The sequence below is a fragment of the Leopardus geoffroyi genome, chromosome D2 (genome assembly GCF_018350155.1).
Source record: "Leopardus geoffroyi isolate Oge1 chromosome D2, O.geoffroyi_Oge1_pat1.0, whole genome shotgun sequence".
Lineage (NCBI taxonomy): Eukaryota > Metazoa > Chordata > Mammalia > Carnivora > Felidae > Leopardus > Leopardus geoffroyi.
Window position 1 is genome coordinate 17,784,029 of NC_059334.1, and position 17,350 is coordinate 17,801,378.

General features: G+C 45.5%; 1 long non-coding RNA gene across 1 annotated transcript; it reads left to right on the top strand.

The window, feature by feature from the left end:
- Nucleotides 1-9,454: 9,454 nt before the first annotated feature.
- On the top strand, nt 9,455-15,461 carry LOC123577484. The gene is made up of 3 exons (XR_006701869.1): nt 9,455-9,561; nt 15,016-15,171; nt 15,361-15,461. It is a non-coding gene; the product is annotated as an uncharacterized LOC123577484 (long non-coding RNA).
- The last annotated feature ends 1,889 nt before the right edge of the window (nt 15,462-17,350 follow it).

Consider the following 17,350-nt stretch of genomic DNA (forward strand, 5'->3'; position numbering starts at 1 on the left):
AGGCTTTGGGTTCTGTGCCAATCCTGGGACAGGCCTCTCCAGGAACAGACGGTGGGAGTCTTAGATGCTTCCACTTGAGCTGTGATAGGCACAGCAACATGGAGGCCAGATGCAGACCCTGAGTTGGGCTAATTTATTGCCAAGACACGGAACTCATTGGCACAGATGGTCAGCTCTTGTTTCAAGAGGGGAAGGTCATCCCTTCTCAGAATGCCTGGCGGTAGCATAAGGTTAGGGTCAGCCTGGGGGAGCTTGGAGGGCTGCCTTTCATCCCATTTCTCTTACGACTTCCTGCAAATCCCTGGGATGCGTGTTGGAAAGCACTAGAAAACTAAAGCCCAGCAGGAGAGACTCAAGGATGAAAGAACAACATTGTGGTGATCGTGGTGGAGAATGCTTAGTCACTCTCTTGAATTCTTGACCTCTACATGTTACCTTTAAAACTCTTTGTTTCGATATCTTTAATATTAGCTTTTAGTAGCCACGCTGTTTATTTGGACATTTATTTCCCATTGTCTGCCCTCTGCATTCTAGGGTAAGAGAGTCCAGATGGAATTGTCATTTTTCAAACCCTGGGAGCTATTGACCAGAGCTATTGACGGAGAGCGCTGGGCAGGTCACTTCTGATCCGTTCACTCCAGTCCATCACCCCCCACCCACATTCTTCCCCCAAACAATGACATGCAATAATTAATGCCTTTGAAACACAGATGCTTTGAAGATTATGATGCTGCATTGGAGAAAAATACGAAACCCATGATCTCCCTATGACCGAAAGTTGTTAATGTCTTAGAGAGGTTTAGGAGTCTAAAGTAAAAGTTGAGGGATGCACCCAAATCACTCTTAGCTCTCTCTCTAACCCACAAATCCTCGGTTCACGGAAAAAGTCCTCCCACAAAATCACTGGAAATGCCATTCTGGCGTTGCTGCCGAAGCTCCCCGTGTCACACGGATCAGAAGCGGGTTAAGCTGTATTTAAAGAATCAGATGTGTGATGCTGAGAATCAGCTTATGACAGTTCATGTTGAGAGGTGAAGTATTCTCACCTTCTTTCATTTGCAGACTTAATGATCTCAGGGTCAAATTTGAAGCATCTGTAATTCTGTGCAAGTGCAGTTGATAAAACTCTTTGCACATCCTTAGATAAAGGCAGGCCATAAATAACATTCTAGAAAACCTAGGTAACGAATGCCTTACAAAGGCAAACTTGCATAGTTTGCACAAGATTGAAATGGTGCAGGTGGGTGGCTTTGTAAGGAAAAGGCGCCATGATGCATCAGGGTGCTTGGGGAAAGTTCTAACGCAGCAACATCGCGGGGGTCCGAACATGCTCTGTCTGCCAGCATCCTTCTCAATCCTGGTACCCCTGGTACCTTGATGTGGACACCCAGACTGTCCCTTTCTCTCTCTCAATGTTACCTTCGGGAATTCTGACAACATTCTCCCTATATTTAAGCAGACGTTTTGAAGCCAAGCGATCCTAGTTTCCAATTTCATCAATAATTAAAATCCTTGAGAGTACTTAAGGAGCTCTTTTATAAAAAAAAACAAACAAACATGGTGTGATATAAACATATGATATCCATTTTAACAGCTGTTGTATTATTATTTGCCGAAAGGCTGGTTAATCAGACCAAGAGCCTTTTAATCCGAATGTGAGTGAATCTAAGAAACAAAAGAGATGAACATAGGGGAGGGGGAGAAAAGGAAGAGAGAGAGAGAGGCAGACAAGTCATAAAAGAGTCCTCGCTATAGAGAACAAACTGAGGGTTGCTGGAGGGAGTTGGGAGGGCACGTGTTGGGATGAGCGCCAGATGTTGTATGTAAGCGATGAATCACTAAATTCTACTCCTGAAACCAATGTTACTCTATGTGTTAACTAGAATCTAAACAAAAACTTGAAACAATCAAACAAAAAGACCAAACAACAACAACAACAACAACAACAACAACCACCCCGAATATGAGTTAGAAAGGGGAAACACCTACCTGGATAGAACTATTATGGAAAAAAGGCAGTTATAGCAAGGAAATGGGTACCTGGTGATTCACATGAGAAAACACTAAGGAAGAGAGCTGGATGTAAGACTTAACGACCGCGGATGTTTATTACATAGAATTTGCGGAGTAAATAAAGTGCACTGAGTTATAACAGTGAGTCGTAAATCTGATGATCCTGGAAGATTGGGACGATGCTGTTTACAATGGAACCCAGGACGCAGGGGCTTGTTCTTGGCAGAAGAAGCTGTTGAACAACAGCATGGATTTCTACTGTGTGTCTAGAAATCTGGACCTGGAAATAGGGTCTCGGCGGGGCATAGAGGTAAGGATTGGAGAAAAGAAATGACAAAAGCAATACCCCAGGGGCATATTCTGCAGGCCACCTGATCAGGCAGAGGAAATGGATAGTGAAGTTCTAATGCAGGGGCGCCTGGCTGGCTGGTTCAGTTGACAGAACGTGCAACTCTTGATCTTGGGGGCAGGAGTTCGAGCCCCACATGTGGGGAGCCTACTTTAAAAAAAAAAAGTTCTAATGCAGTATGTTACAGCCAGTGATCCTTTAGCCAAAACTGCGAAATCCACAAAGCTCTGAAAAGCTCAGTTGGTAGCAAAACCTGACTCGACGTGAAGCTTTTTACATTCTTTTGGTGGTGGTGGTGGTGCTCATTTTAGTAACTTTTAGTTACGCAAAATACACACACACTCATTTTAATTTTAGTATCTTTGATTCCTAGCTGTGATGGTTAATTTTTTGTGTTAACCTTACCAGCCACAGGGTGCACAGATTAAACATTATTTCTGTGTGTCTGTGGGGGTATTTCTGGATGAGATAGCATTTGATCTGGTGGATTCAGTAAAGCAGTTTGCCCTCCCCAGTATGGGTGGGCACCATTCAGTCTGTTGAAAGCCTGAACAGAACAAAAGGTGGAGGAAGGAAATTCACCCATTTTATTTTCTGCCTCACTGCTTGTGCTGGGACTTCTCAACTCACCTTCTCCAGCTCCTGGACTGGGACTCACCATCCGCTCTGCTGGTTCTCAGGCCAAGTCTCTGTGATAATTAGACTGGCTCCCTGGGTCTCCAGCTTGCAGATGGCAGATGGTGGGACTATTCAACCTCTCGTGAGCCAGTGGGCGTGCGTGCGTGTGTGTGTGTGTGTATACAAATACATATTATACATATTTGTATACATACATATTTGGTTTGTTTCTCTGGAGAACCCTAATGCACTTTCCCATGGATTAATCTGCCGATTGTATACATAAGTAAACTTCTTTTGTTGAGGCAGAAACACATGTAAAAAGTGTACAAGTCATCAGCACAGCTCAAGTGAATTATCTCAAAGTGAACACAGGCGTGTAAACCAGAACAGAGGTCAAGAAATAGAATTACGGGGCGCCTGGGTGGCGCAGTCGGTTAAGCGTCCGACTTCAGCCAGGTCACGATCTCGCGGTCCGTGAGTTCGAGCCCCGCATCGGGCTCTGGGCTGATGGCTCAGAGCCTGGAGCCTGCTTCCGATTCTGTGTCTCCCTCTCTCTCTGCCCCTCCCCCGTTCATGCTCTGTCTCTCTCTGTCCCAAAAATAAATAAATGTTGAAAAAAAAATTAAAAAAAAAAAAAGAAATAGAATTACCAACGTCCCAAACCCTTCCTTTGTGTCACTTTCTGGTCCTTGTCCTCACCTGCCTCCCCAAAGGAGAGGGTACAATTTCTGAACCAGTTAGCTATCGTCACAAAAATGCAAAGAACAAACCATTCCAAAATACAAGGCCTCTTTGAAGACAGCAGTCACTCTTGCCACGGATGTGCGGTTTAGCTAATTTCACTTGGGTTCATTTATGTGTCTGGAGATCAGTTGATTTGGACTGGGCTCAGCGGGGCCACTGCCCTAACGGCTAACATAATAGTTAAGTTTTATTTCTCTTAGTGCTTTCTGTAGATGAACTCATACAACAAGTATTCTTTTATGTCTACCTCATTTCGTCCAATATTATTTTTTTGAGGTTTGTCCAGCCGTGTGTCTCATAATAACTTGGAAGAGCTGATTGTTAAGTTTTGAAAGCCAGTTGTCAAACAGAACTTACTAAAAGTTAAATTATGGGGTGCCTGGGCGGCTCAGTCAGTTAAATGTCCGACTTCAGCTCAGTTCATGATCTCACAGTTCATGAGTTTGAGCCCCACGTCGGGCTCTGTGTTGACAGCTCAGAGCCTGGAGCCTGCTTCGGATTCCGTGTCTCCCTGTCTCTCTAACCCTGCCCCGCTCACACTCTGTGTCTGTCTCTCGCAGTCCGTGAGTTCGAGCCCCGCGTCAGGCTCTGGGCTGATGGCTCAGAGCCTGGAGCCTGCTTCCGATTCTGTGTCTCCCTCTCTCTCTGCCCCCGTTCATGCTCTGTCTCTCTCTGTCCCAAAAATAAATAAACGTTGAAAAAAAAATTTAAAAAAAATCAAAAATAAATAAACATTAAAAGTTAAATTATAAAAACTCATTATGAAACAAATTGCATTAAAACCAGAGGTACAGAGGGAATAAATACTCAAAACTCCTTGCTTCCTAATGATTCAACTACACTTTACCATTACCTCTGCTCTTGTAACTGCATGTAATAAGCATTGTAGAAAGAAGCAGTATTGTGTATTTCTTCCCAATCTTGTGTTCAACAGTGTCACGTTAGTGGCTTGAAATTGACCACAGTGGGAGTATTCACATCACAGAAATTAGCAAATGCTATAAATTAGGGCTTCATTGTAGTGTTCTGTTGATTGTTTGGACTTAAGAAAGGGATGGAGAAAACGCTGATTAAGAGAGCAGGTTAAACATAGAGGCGCCGGGGTGGCTCATTCGGTTAAGCATCTGACTCTTGATTTCAGCTCAGGTCATGATCTCACAGTGGTGAGATCGCGCCCCACCTCGGACTCCGCACTGGGTGTGGAGCCTGCTTGAGATTCTCTCTCTCCTCCTTTTGCCCCTCTTACCACACTTGCTCATGCTCACGTTCTGTCTCTCTCTCAAAAAAGGAGAGAGAGAGAGAGAGAGAGAGAGAGAGAGAGAGAGAGCAGTTTAAACATAAAAGTCTGTTGTGTCTATAGCCATTACATTGTGAAAAACACACAAAAAAAACTAAGGAAATATTCTTCCGGTATTCAAAACTATTATCCAGTTCAGTATAGAGGATGGTCAGTCATTGACAAGTGAGAGAAGTCTTGACAAAAGTTTTTATTTCCTTTTGTCTCGTTTTTTAATGTAAGTAAAACGATCAACTAACATTCATGATGAACTGATTTGTTCATCAGTTGCATCCACAGGCCAGCCACAGACACAAGGGTTCAGCCGAAAATCAACAAAATTGACCGCGAATCGATCGGAAACACAGAATTTCCAATAAGTATTATAGATTTTATTATTTGTGGATTGTGTCCTATATATCCTTTGTAATAGTAAAATTTATAATAAGTATAGATATATGTAGATTTTTTTCCCCAGAAAGATAGTTGTTAGACATTTACCAGTGTGCCTCTGAATTCATCTACATGACGTATTTTGCAAGGAGCAGTAATTCATTTATTTCCACTTGCTGCATGGTATTATACTGCCTGATTATTCTGCCATGTTTTTATCCATTCTACTGTTGATTAATGTTTGGATGATTTCTGGTTTTAGCTTTAACAAATAACGCTCTTGAAACATTCTTGTTTCAAGTAGACATCTGTACTCATTTCTATTATGTATGATATTAGCTGCTTATTGCTAGTACTATAAATTAGCACAAATTTAGTGCCTTAAAACAACAAAAGTTTATTATGTTACGATTCTGGAGATCAGAAGCCCAAAATGGGTTTCATTAGGCTAAAATCAAGGTGTTGGCAGGAATGCGTTGCTTCTGGAGACTCCAGGGGACAATCTGTCAGCCTCTTGCAGCTTTTAGATACTTCCCATGTTTCCTTGACCTATGGTCCCTTTCAGCCAGCAATCCAATCCCTGCTTCAATTGTCACAGCTCTTCCTCCAAATCTGACCCCCTGCTCCCTCCTGTAAGGACCCATGTATTAGACTGAGCCCATGTGGATAATCCAGGATAATCCCCCCATCTCACGATCCTCAATTTACTCACAGCTGCAAAGTCCCTGTTGCCACGTAAGGTAACCTAATCACCGGTATCGGAGATTAGGACTTGCACATCTTTGGAGGGGTGGGGAGGGGGGGGGGTTCTTTATTCTGCTTGACACAGACATATTCTAAAAGTGAAATTGCTATGTTAACTAACTAAAATTTAAATTAAAAGAAAGTAAATAAAAGTGAATTTGCTGCCCCGTAAAATATACCTATATTCTGCCTTAGATAATACTGCCACATCGTTTCCCCAAGTGGTCCCAGTTTGCCTTCTGGAAAAATATCAGAGTATTTCAGTTACACTGCATTTTTGCTTGATAGGGTCAGTCTTCTTCATTTGGGTCATTTCAGTGGATTAGTATCAGAACCTTACTGTAGTTTTAGCATTTTCCTTATGACTAGAGCAGATTTTCATAGGCTTATCGACTCTTCGAATGTCCTCTACTGTGAAGTTCTTGGTTGAGTCCACTCTGCCCATTTTGATACTGGTTTGATGTTGGGTTGTTTGATCTTTTATTTCCTTTTGCCGTCATCTCAAATACTTTTTATATGAAAATAGAACTCATTTAGTTAATCACTCTGTTCTCATTTCTTTTTTTTAACGCGAGTATAATTAACATAGAGTCTTGGGGCGCCTGGGTGGCTCAGTCGGTTGAGCGTCCGACTTCGGCTCAGGTCATGAGCTCATGGTTTGTGAGTTTGGGCCCTGCGTCTGGCTCTGTGCCGACAGCTTGGACGCTGGAGCCTGCTTCGGATTCTGTGTCTCCCTCTCTCTCTGCCCCTCCCCCACACGTGCTCTGTCTCTCTCGGCCTCTCAAAAATAAAGAAAACTAGTAAAAATTTTTTAAAAGTAATTAACATATTTAGTTTTAGATATACAGCACAATGATGCAACACTCCTACACATCACCCAGTGCCCATCACGATATGTGTTCTTAATCCCCTTTGCCTGTTTCACCCATCCCCCTACTCGCCTTTTCTTTTTGATGTATTGGAATTTTTAGAAAGTATGTATTCTGGAATCGAGACTTTTCTCATTATGATTGTTACAAGCATTTTATCCCACTCTGTGTATTTCCTTTTTTATTCCATTTACCATGTTATTTGAAGAAAAGAAGTTCCAATTTTAATGTGATATACTTTATCTTTTTGTTCATGGGTAATGTTTTCTGGGTTCTGTTTAAGAAATTCTTTTGCCTAGGGGCGCCTGGGTGGCTCAGTCGGTTAAGCAGCCGACTTCGGCTCAGGTCATGATCTCACGGTCCATGAGTTCGAGCCCTGCGTTGGGATCTGTGCTGACAGCTCAGAGTGTGAAGCCTGTTTCAGATTCTGTGTCTCCCTCTCTCTGACCCTCCCCCGTTCATGCTCTGTCTCTCTCTGTCTCAAAAATAAATAAACGTTAAAAAAAATTTTTTTTAAAAAGAAAGTCTTTTGCCTACTTTGCCCACTCAGCGTCTTGAACTTGTTTTCCCACATTATCTTCTAGAAGCCTTATATTTGGTGTGTGGTGTGAGTCCCCCCCCCCCCCCTTTTGGATATGCAATTGATTCAGCATCATTTATTGACAGCAGCATTCCTGGGGCGTCTGGGTGGCTCAGTTGGTTAAGCGTCTGACTTCGGCTCAGGTCATGATCTTGCGGTTCTTGAGTTTGAGCCCTGCATCGGGCTGTCTGCTGTTAGCACAGAGCCCCCTTCGGATCCTCTGTCTCCCTCTCTCTCTGCCCCTCCCCTGCTCTCTCCCTCTCTTTCAAAAATAAACAAACATGAAAAGAAAAAAGATAAAAAGCATTCTTTCCCTTCATCTTTGCATTATTGTGTGTGTGTTTATTTTTAACTGAGTACTGGACTTTGAGCATAAAAATTCTGAGGGATAATTTGAGGCTTTGAATGATTGAATCTTTTTCCAGGAAGGATTAGTTTTTATGCTGCAGACAGATCAGGGCAGATTATCCCAATCCAATCAAGGGTGGAGCTGATTGGAAGCGAGACCTTCACTCTTGGGAAAGCAGGTATATTTCCAGGTTTCCCTTCCTTCCGTGGTATAGCCCTCTGGGGTCCCAAATGCATCCCCTGGTGGTTTACCAGGGACTCCCCTTTTTGGTGGGTCATAATATTTGTCTCTCCGGCCCCATGGAAGCACTGGAAACTTTGCTCAGTTTCTCAGCCTTTTCGCTGCTTTTTCTTTTAGCCTCCCAGCCTCCTAGCTGTGAGTTTAGAACTAACAAAGGACTCCAGGAGAAGAGTATGGGTCAAGGTCAACTCGCTCCAAAGGACACGGTAGCCCTCCAGCCAAAACAGAGGTTTATGGTGGTCAGGTGATGATTGGAGCCTAACAGTGAGCCCATTCTGTGCCTACGTCTCCAGTTCCTGAATACTTGGCAACAAGGGACATTGTAGTAGGAAATGCTAAGCAGAAATCCCTGGCATTTCCCCTCCTTACCACAATAGTAAGCCAGAAGCAATACTGTACTCCTGGTGGATTCCAGAGATTACTACCACCGTCGAAGGCTTGAAAGGGGAGCGATCGCTATCACACCCCCACTTAACTCACCAATCTGGCCTGTGTAGAAGCCACGTGGGCCCTCGAGAAGGACTGGGAATCATCCTAAACTAAATCAAGTGGTAAGACTCCACATAGAGCTGCCGAGCCCAGGGTAACATCATTACTGGAGCAAATCAGCATAACTCCGGGCACGTGGTCTGCCATTATTGGGCCAATGGTGTGACGTCACAGTGTTGTCTCGGGGCCACATCGGTTGCCCTGCTTTCTGCCATAATGTAGTCTGCAGGGAGCCTCATCATCTTGACGTTCCACGAAACATCACACAGGCCCACCACACTGATGACAGTATGCTGATCGGCTGAAGTGATCGATCCCAATTAGCTGGGTAAATTGGGCTGCTGCTATACAACAGAGGCACACAGGACTCTGTCTGGGAGCCAGGGGGCTTCACTGAATCTTCTCTTAGTACTACGTGGCCAACAGTAAAGATTAATGGAAAAGTACATAGCAACAACAACAACAACAACAACAACAAAAAGGCAAGACAACCGGGGCCCTTTGAGAAGGAAGATCTGGGTCACTATACCAGGTAAAGGATCCTGAGAAGCTGAGGTGTTAGCAGGGAGGGCAAGAAAAATATGAAGTGGGCAGTGGAAGAAGATAGCCGAAGACAGCACAACCATGTGACCACTTGTAGAAATGGATTCTGTGGAAGCTTTGTGTATTTTTTCTGCGCTTGTTGTGTGCCTATGTTTTTTTTTGGCATCTACCAGCCCTCTTCTTCTCTTGTATCCTTCCCATTTTAATTTTTTATACAAGTTGTTGGAAGTCAGCTTTATCATTTAGTCTTTAGGTAACAGAACGTTCCATGGGACGATGGCTAAATTTGAAGATTTAGCCAGCGGTGGATACAAGAACTCTTGGGAGTCTGTGTCTTCTCTTGAGGGAAAGGTGAGAACTTCCCTTACAAGGAGGAATACCATATCTTCCTACCGAGAAACACTAAGTTGTTTCGGTTTTGTATGAAAGTCACACGTGTGCAGAAGAGTGCATGAGGAAGCCAAGGAGTCCCAAGGCTGAGGCTGCCAGGTATCTACTTCTAGCCTCTCAGCTCCACATTCACCCTTCAGTACCTGCTCGGCAGTAATGGACACAGCTCTTGAAGCTTTCCTCTTTTTACGGTGACTGTGATGTTAAGCTTTGTCAGTAGAGGGCACTGGAAGAAAGCCTTTCTCCTTAGTTCCAGTTGCTGGGTGTTGCTTTTGCGTGTTCCTCCCACACTGCCCACCAAGGTGTTCGTGTGGAAACATCAGTGGTGCTCTGCCCCAGCCACATGCCCTGAGCATGAGCCCCTTGGAGACTTTGCTATTCTGGTTGGGTCCCAGGGACCATCTTTGTGTCCTTCCTGACACAGACACTGCACGACAGGCCTGGAGACTGCTGTGGGGCCTCAATTCCCTCTGTGTGCTCACCTCCAGCCTTGGCTCACTTGCATCCAGAGACCTGTTTTCTGCTTACCTGGGGACTGTGGGCTGGCTCCGGCCCAGGAGCCCAGCCGACTTCTCTGCCATCCGGGGACTGCAACCACACCTTCTCCAATGAGGAGGCCCCCTTCCATGTTTGCCTCTCCAAGGGGACTCTCCCTCAGCCCCGGGGGACCCTCTTCCATTTTCTTTACATCAGGGGACTCTCTCTCAGCCCCTGGAGGACCCTCTTCCATTTTCTTCACATCATTGTAGTTACTTTCCTGAAATAGTTTAATAATCCTTTATACTAAACGCCCTGATTTTACATTTTATTTATTTTTGAGAGACAGAGAGAGGCAGAGCACAAGTGGGGGAGGGGCAGAGAGAGAAGGAGACACAGAATCTGAAGCAGGCTCCAGGCTCCGAGCTGTCAGCACAGAGCCCAACGCGGGGCTCAAATTCACAAACCGCGAGATCATGACCTGAGTCGAAGTCAGACGCTTAACCGACTGAGCCACCCAGACACCCTTAAACGTCCTGATTTTTAATTACTAGGTGGTTTCTGTCTTGGTGATTGGACCCAAACTGATGTGCCGGGTGATAATGAAGGGAAGCCCCAAAATATTAGCAGGCAGGTGGCCGACCAATCAATTAGTTCAGACTGGAACAGGAAGCCAGAGGCCTGTGGAAGGGATGTGGCTAGAACGGATAGATTTTCTCATCACACAGATAATGTAATTGAAAGGCTGTGGAGGGCATGGGAAAAACTGTCTACCCATACATAGAATCATAAGAATATTAAAATTTATTTGATGAGGTGGAAAATTTTTCTGTGAGGCTGTGGGAAAAGTGAGAACCTGAGCTACAGGTACCTCAAAGCCTAAGCGAAAATGAAAATCATGCAACTGTTTAACCCAGAATTAACAATTAATTATACAGGAGAGGAGGGGCCCCCAGGGGGCTCAGCTGGTCCGGTGTCCAACTCGATCTCCGCTTGGGTCGTGATCTCATGGTTCATGAGACTGAGCCCTGTGTTGGGCTCTGCGATGACACTGTGGAGCCTGCTTGGGATTCTCTCTCTCCCCTCTCTCTCTCTCCCTCTCTGCCCCTCCCCTGCTTCCTCTCTGTCTCAAAATAAATAAATAAACCTAAAAACATTATAGAGGAGAGGAAATACAGTCATAATATGCTACCTGGATGTGGAGTTAATAATATTTATGAAGTAGGGGGCGCCTGGGTGGCTCAGTCGGTTAAGCGTCCAACTTCGGCTCAGGTCACAATCTCGCGGTCTGTGAGTTCGAGCCCCATGTTGGGCTCTGTGCCGACAGCTCGGAGCCTGGAGCCTGCTTCAGATTCTGTGTCTTCCTCTCTCTCTGCCCCACTCCTGCTCATGCTCTGTCGCTCTGTCTCTCAAAAATAAATAAACATTAAAAAAAAATTTTTTTTAAAAACCCAATATTTCTGAAGTAATAATTACAATGATTCAATCCACACTGTGTTAAACCTGTGGTCGAAGGAGAAGGGGAAGGAAGCACCAGGTGTCGATAAAGCGATATAAGAAGCTAAGTCTTCGGTCTAATATAAAAAACAGATTATAGGGGCGCCTGGGTGGCGCAGTCGGTTAAGCGTCCGACTTCAGCCAGGTCACGATCTCGCGGTCCGTGAGTTCGAGCCCCGCGTCGGGCTCTGGGCTGATGGCTCGGAGCCTGGAGCCTGTTTCTGATTCTGTGTCTCCCTCTCTCTCTGCCCCTCCCCCGTTCATGCTCTGTCTCTCTCTGTCCCAAAAATAAATAAACGTTGAAAAAAAAAATTTTTTTAAAAACAGATTATACTTATAATTGATAAAAGAAATTTCGGTCTAAGCATAAAAAAACAGAAACATAAAGTTAAGCATCTTAACTTAAGCATAAAACAAATACGAGCGGGTGCTCATTTTAGGCAGAGACTACCCCTAATCCTTTTCTGTTACAAATGATTCAGCGTTATTTGACATTTTTACGATGTGCGCATCTTACGCAAACTTATTTCAGAGGTAATATTGATTTGGGAGGACACATGAGAACGTTCTTGGGTCAGGAGATGGTAAAGAGGAGGCAATCTTACAGGTTTGAAAGGTCCCCCGATAGAATTCTAACAATGCATTTGCAATTGATCTTGGAAGAAAAGGGGGTGGTACCTAGCGAATAAACCCCCACGTGCAGAGAGAATAGCACTGAGCCAACGGTTCTGAAGACAGCATGCAAACAATGGAAACATGGCCGGTGCCACGCACAAAGGGAAAAGAACAGTCCAGACACGTGGGAGTAACAGCAGGAAGCAGGTCTCAGCGCGAGAGGGTTTGTTCAGGAGAATAAAATAGCTGAGGCAAACCCAAGGGACCTTTAAAGCTTGTTTCGTTTTATTTAATAACGTGGGCGTTGTAAGATCAATTCTTCGATAAGAGCTGCCATTCAAGAGGACATATGCCGAGAGATCACAGGAAACGTGAACTGGTGACAACAACACGGAACACGACTCCCCCCGCTGTTGGTAAGAACCGGGCAAAGGGGCCCTTCCGTTTTGGAAAGGTTAAGTCCATGCGTCTGAAACTTTAACGTGCAGATCACCCGAGGTCCTGTTGACATGCGGATGTGTCTTCGGAAAGTCTGGGATGGAGTTGGAGATTCTGAATTTCTAACGCGTTCCCCCATGGTGCCACTCTCTTCATATCAAGAGTCTAAGCCACTCCGGGTCAGCCCTGCAACCAATCACTTAAAAAAAAAAAAACAAGCATGAGGCATTGACTGGGAAGGTCCAGAGCCTGGGAAACACACATGTATGCGTCACACAGCGCTGGTTCCCGCCAAGTGCGGTGGGGAAGCTCCGACCGGATGTGCCCCGCCTCTCAAGAACCCAGTCTTGTCAGAAGAGGAGAGAAAGTTGAGACACTCCACCAAGAGTCTTTACAAACTCCTTCCCATCAAGGAAGACCACACAGATGAGAAAATCACCATCCCCCGCAGTGCTGTCAATGGTGATGGCTGCACGGGGTCAGCGAGAACCAATCACTTAGAAGATTTTTCTTCCCCCTCGATGGCCTTGCTCGACAGGTAGGTCCGGAAAGGGCACCAGGAATTTGACGATTTCTCACGACACGCTTATGGGCTGTGCAAAGAAATATGGATTATATGCTGTTTATAATTAAGTGGAGAAGTCACCGGTTTAATAACCATACCCGAGTGTATTGATTCATTGACGGATGTCCGCTTCAAGGGAGGTTTTAAAGGAGCTGTGGGCACAACTCTTTCATGTTCAACAGCATCCGTCACGATCGGTGTGAAACGGGATGTAAAAGGCGTACAGAGGGACTCCCCTGCAAAGTCACAGAAAGACCGACCCACACAGACTTAGGCAAAAAAGGAACGTATTGGCTCGTTAATTTTCTCAGGTTTTTTTTTTTTTATTATGGTGAGATGCACGTAATGAAGAATTTACTATCTTAACCATTTCTAAGTGTACACCTTCCACGGTATTTCATACGTTCGTAAGGTTGTGCTGCCGTCGCCCCGTCTCCAGAACTCTTTGCATCTGGTAAGACTGAAACTCCATGCTCCTGAAACACTAACTCCCCATTCCTTCCTCTCCCCCAAGACCCTGGAAAGCACCACTTTCTGTTCTATCTTTATGATTTTGACTACTCTAAGGATAAGTGGAATCACACAATATTTGGTTTTTCGTGACTGGCTTATTTCCCTCAGCATAATGTCCTCAAGGTTCATCCATGTTTGGTTTTTGGTTTTTTTTTAAGTTTATTTATTTATTTTGAGAGAGAAGAGGGAGAGAGAGAGCGCGCGCACAAGCAGGGGAGGGGCAGAGAGAGAGAGAGAGGGAGAGAGAGAATCCCAAGCAGGCTCCGCACTGTCATTGCGGAGCCCGATACGGGGCTTGAAATCACAAACCCGTGAGATCGTGACCTGAGCCAAAACCAAGAGTTGGATGCTTAACCGACGAAGCCACCCAGGCGCCCCGAGATTCATCCATGTTGTTAGCCTGTGTCCGAATTTCCTTTCTTCTCAAGGCTGAACAAGATTCCGTTAGGCGTATAGACCACATTTCGCTTGTCCATTCACCCATCAGTGGACACTTGGATTGCTTCTGGTAGCGTGGGCAGTTCGACATGAACTGGAAAGAATGGCGGTGATAAATATGTGACACATGAGGAGCCTGAGGGCACAGCATCCTGACTTTGTGGCTTTTAAGCATCTTGGTCTTATGGCTTCCCCCACCCCGGGGCTAACAGACCAAGAGCCACAGACGCGGAACACAGATGCACCCTCCTCTTCAACCGCTACCCCAGGGTAACCTATAGCTTCATTAGAATGTATTTTCATTGTGGTTTCAACGTCCCCTTCCCCACCTCTGCAGCACTGGGTAAGATGGCCACGAGGGTTCCAGCAAGAACCCTTGTGGGGCCAAGCTCCCCACCTCCTAACCAGTAGGAGGTGTCCCTTTGATGACCAGAAACAACCTCAGTGGGAGACCGCCCTAGCTATGACCCATAACCTATGTGAACATGAAAAGAAAAGACATCCGTGGGGCGCCTGGGTGGCTCAGTCGGTTAAGCGTCCGACTTCGACTCAGGTCATGATCTCGCGGTTCGTGGGTTCGAGCCCCGCGTCGGGCTCTGTGCTGCCAGCTCGGAGCCTGGAGCCTGCTTCGGATTCTGTGTCTCCCTCTCTCTCTGCCCCTCCCCGGCTCATGCTCTGTCTCTCTCTGTCTCAAAAATAAATTAATTAATTTTAAAAACATTAAAAAAAAAAAAAGAAAAGAAAAGTAAGACATCCCTAAACCCGGTGCAGTGGCCACTTCTGAACCTGCCCACTCTCCCACCTTGGGAGTGTACCGTCCTTAACAAATTGCTTTGTGCTCTCTACCTTCCTCCTGGTCATCTTTGCTCCAGCACAGATCCTCATGGAACTCTTTCGAGGGGAATCCAAGGACGGAGGCCGCCATCAGCACAACACAGCCTCTCCTACCGGTAACACTGCAACCTTTGGCTCTTGTGATTCATGCCGCTACGAACGTCTACCCAGAAGCGTAATTGCTAGATCGCATGGTATTTCTACTTTTAATTTTGGGGGGGTAAATACCACTCTGTATGGCCACGGTATACCCAGTGACTACACCCAGTGGAACCTAATAACGTGGTTAACTCTGGAAATCAGATTCTCTCCCTCCCCCAGGGCCTTCTGGCTTTTCTTATCGATTTTACTTCCTGCTTTTGATTTTTCTTTTCTTGTTGTAGGCTGTCTCTGTGCTGAGGACCAGCCTGAAATGTAAACTTCGGGTCTTCTCAGAGATCTTTTCCAAGCCTTTCCCTGGGCAAGTACAATCACTTTCTGATTTTCCCCGTGTATGTAGTTGCTTCTGAATGTTCCAGTCTTTAACATCTGGCTCCCAAAAGGAGAAATAGGGAAAAATGAAGGGAAGGGTAGTAACGGCACCAGCTTTTTAAATCTCCAAGAAGTCACTTGAGCCAGATAGGGTCCCGGGGGGATCACTTGCCGCAGTGAGGACAGATACAAAGCAATGACTGCCTGCTTCTTTGTCTGCACGTCTGTGATCAGAAGCAGCAACCAGCAACCTGATATTTGGAGTACTGGGTCCTTTTTGTCCCCCCTGGCTCCCCCAGGCTCTGAACAGGTGGCTCCAGAAACACACACATGACTGCCTTCCGCAGGGTGGAGGTGGGGGATGGGTAACGCTCCGGTGAAATTAACTGCAATTTACCATTCACGGCTTCCGCGGGAAGTTGCGATCTTTCAATAGTCTGCAGAGTTCCAAAAGAGGTATAATCTGGCATATTCTGCCAGTGCAATTGTCTTGACGGGAAGACAGATGTCTGGTGCTTTTTACTCCGACACCTTCCCAGACTCCACCCTATTTGGCTTATTACTAATTATTATTATTATTATTATTATTCCCAACCTGATAAGTGTACTCTTTAATCCCCATCACCTATTTTACCCATCCCTCCACCCCCACCCCCATAATCATCAGTTTGTGCTCTGTAGTTAAGAGTCTGTTTCTTGGTTTCTCTCTCTCTCTCTCTTTTCCCCCTTTGGTCATTTGTTTGTTTCTTAAATTCCACACGAGTGAAATCATATGATATTTGTCTTCCTCTGACTGACTTATTTAGCTCAGCCTTATGCTCTCTAGCTACATCCCTGTTGCTGCACATGGCAAGATTACATTCTCTTTTATGGCTGAGTAACATTCCATTGTGTATGTGTGAGTGTGTATATATAAGTAAATACACACACACACACTTGATGAGGTTTGGGAAGTATCGGGTTCGAGAGCAAACGGCTAAGAAAGAATTCTTGAGATGTTTTTGCTGCAAAAAGGTGATTTTATTACAGCACAGGGACCGAACCCGTGGGCAGAAAGAGCTGCCCTGGAATTGTGAGGAATGACTGACTATTCTTTTAAGTTTGTGGAGGGAGTGGGGACAGAGGGTAAAGGTCTAAGGAATTTTGAAACAAGGCTTTTAGGACCTTGAGGGGCGAGCTGTTATTAAGATAAGGTGAATGGGGTGCCTGGGTGGCTCAGTCGGTTGAACGTCCGACTTCAGCTCGGGTCATGATCTCACAGCTTGTGAGTTCGAGCCCCGCGTCGGGCTCTGTGCTGACGGCTCGGAGCCTGGAGCCTGTTTCAGATTCTGTGTCTTCCTCTCTCTCTGCCCCGCCCCTACTCACGCTCTGTCCCTCTCTCTCTATCAAAAATAAATAAACATTTAAAACAATGTGTAAAAGATAAGGTTACCCTTAGTCTTTAATAAAATATAGATATCAAGGCACGAAGGCAGCAACGTGAGTTGCTTGGGGAAGGTCACGCTCTGCCTGTTTCAGGTGCCTGTGGACTGCAAGCTGGAAGGACATTTCATTGAAGCTGCATTTCTCTTGCCTTTGCTTTCCTCATCAATACATACCGCTTCTTTATCCGTTCATCAGCCGGTGGACCCTGGGGCTGCTTCCATAGTTTGGCTCTTGTAAATAACGCTGCCATAAACACAGGGGTGCACGTATCCCTTCGAATCAGCGTTTCTGTGTTTTGGGGGTAAATACCCAGCAGTGCAATTACTGGCTGGTAAGGTGGTTCTGCTTTTAACTCTTTGGGAAACCTCCATACCCTTTTCCACAGCGGCTGCACCAGTTTGCATTCCCGCCAACAGTGCACGAGGGTTCCTTTTTCTCTACATCCTCGCCAACCCTTGTTGTGTCTTGTGGTTTTTA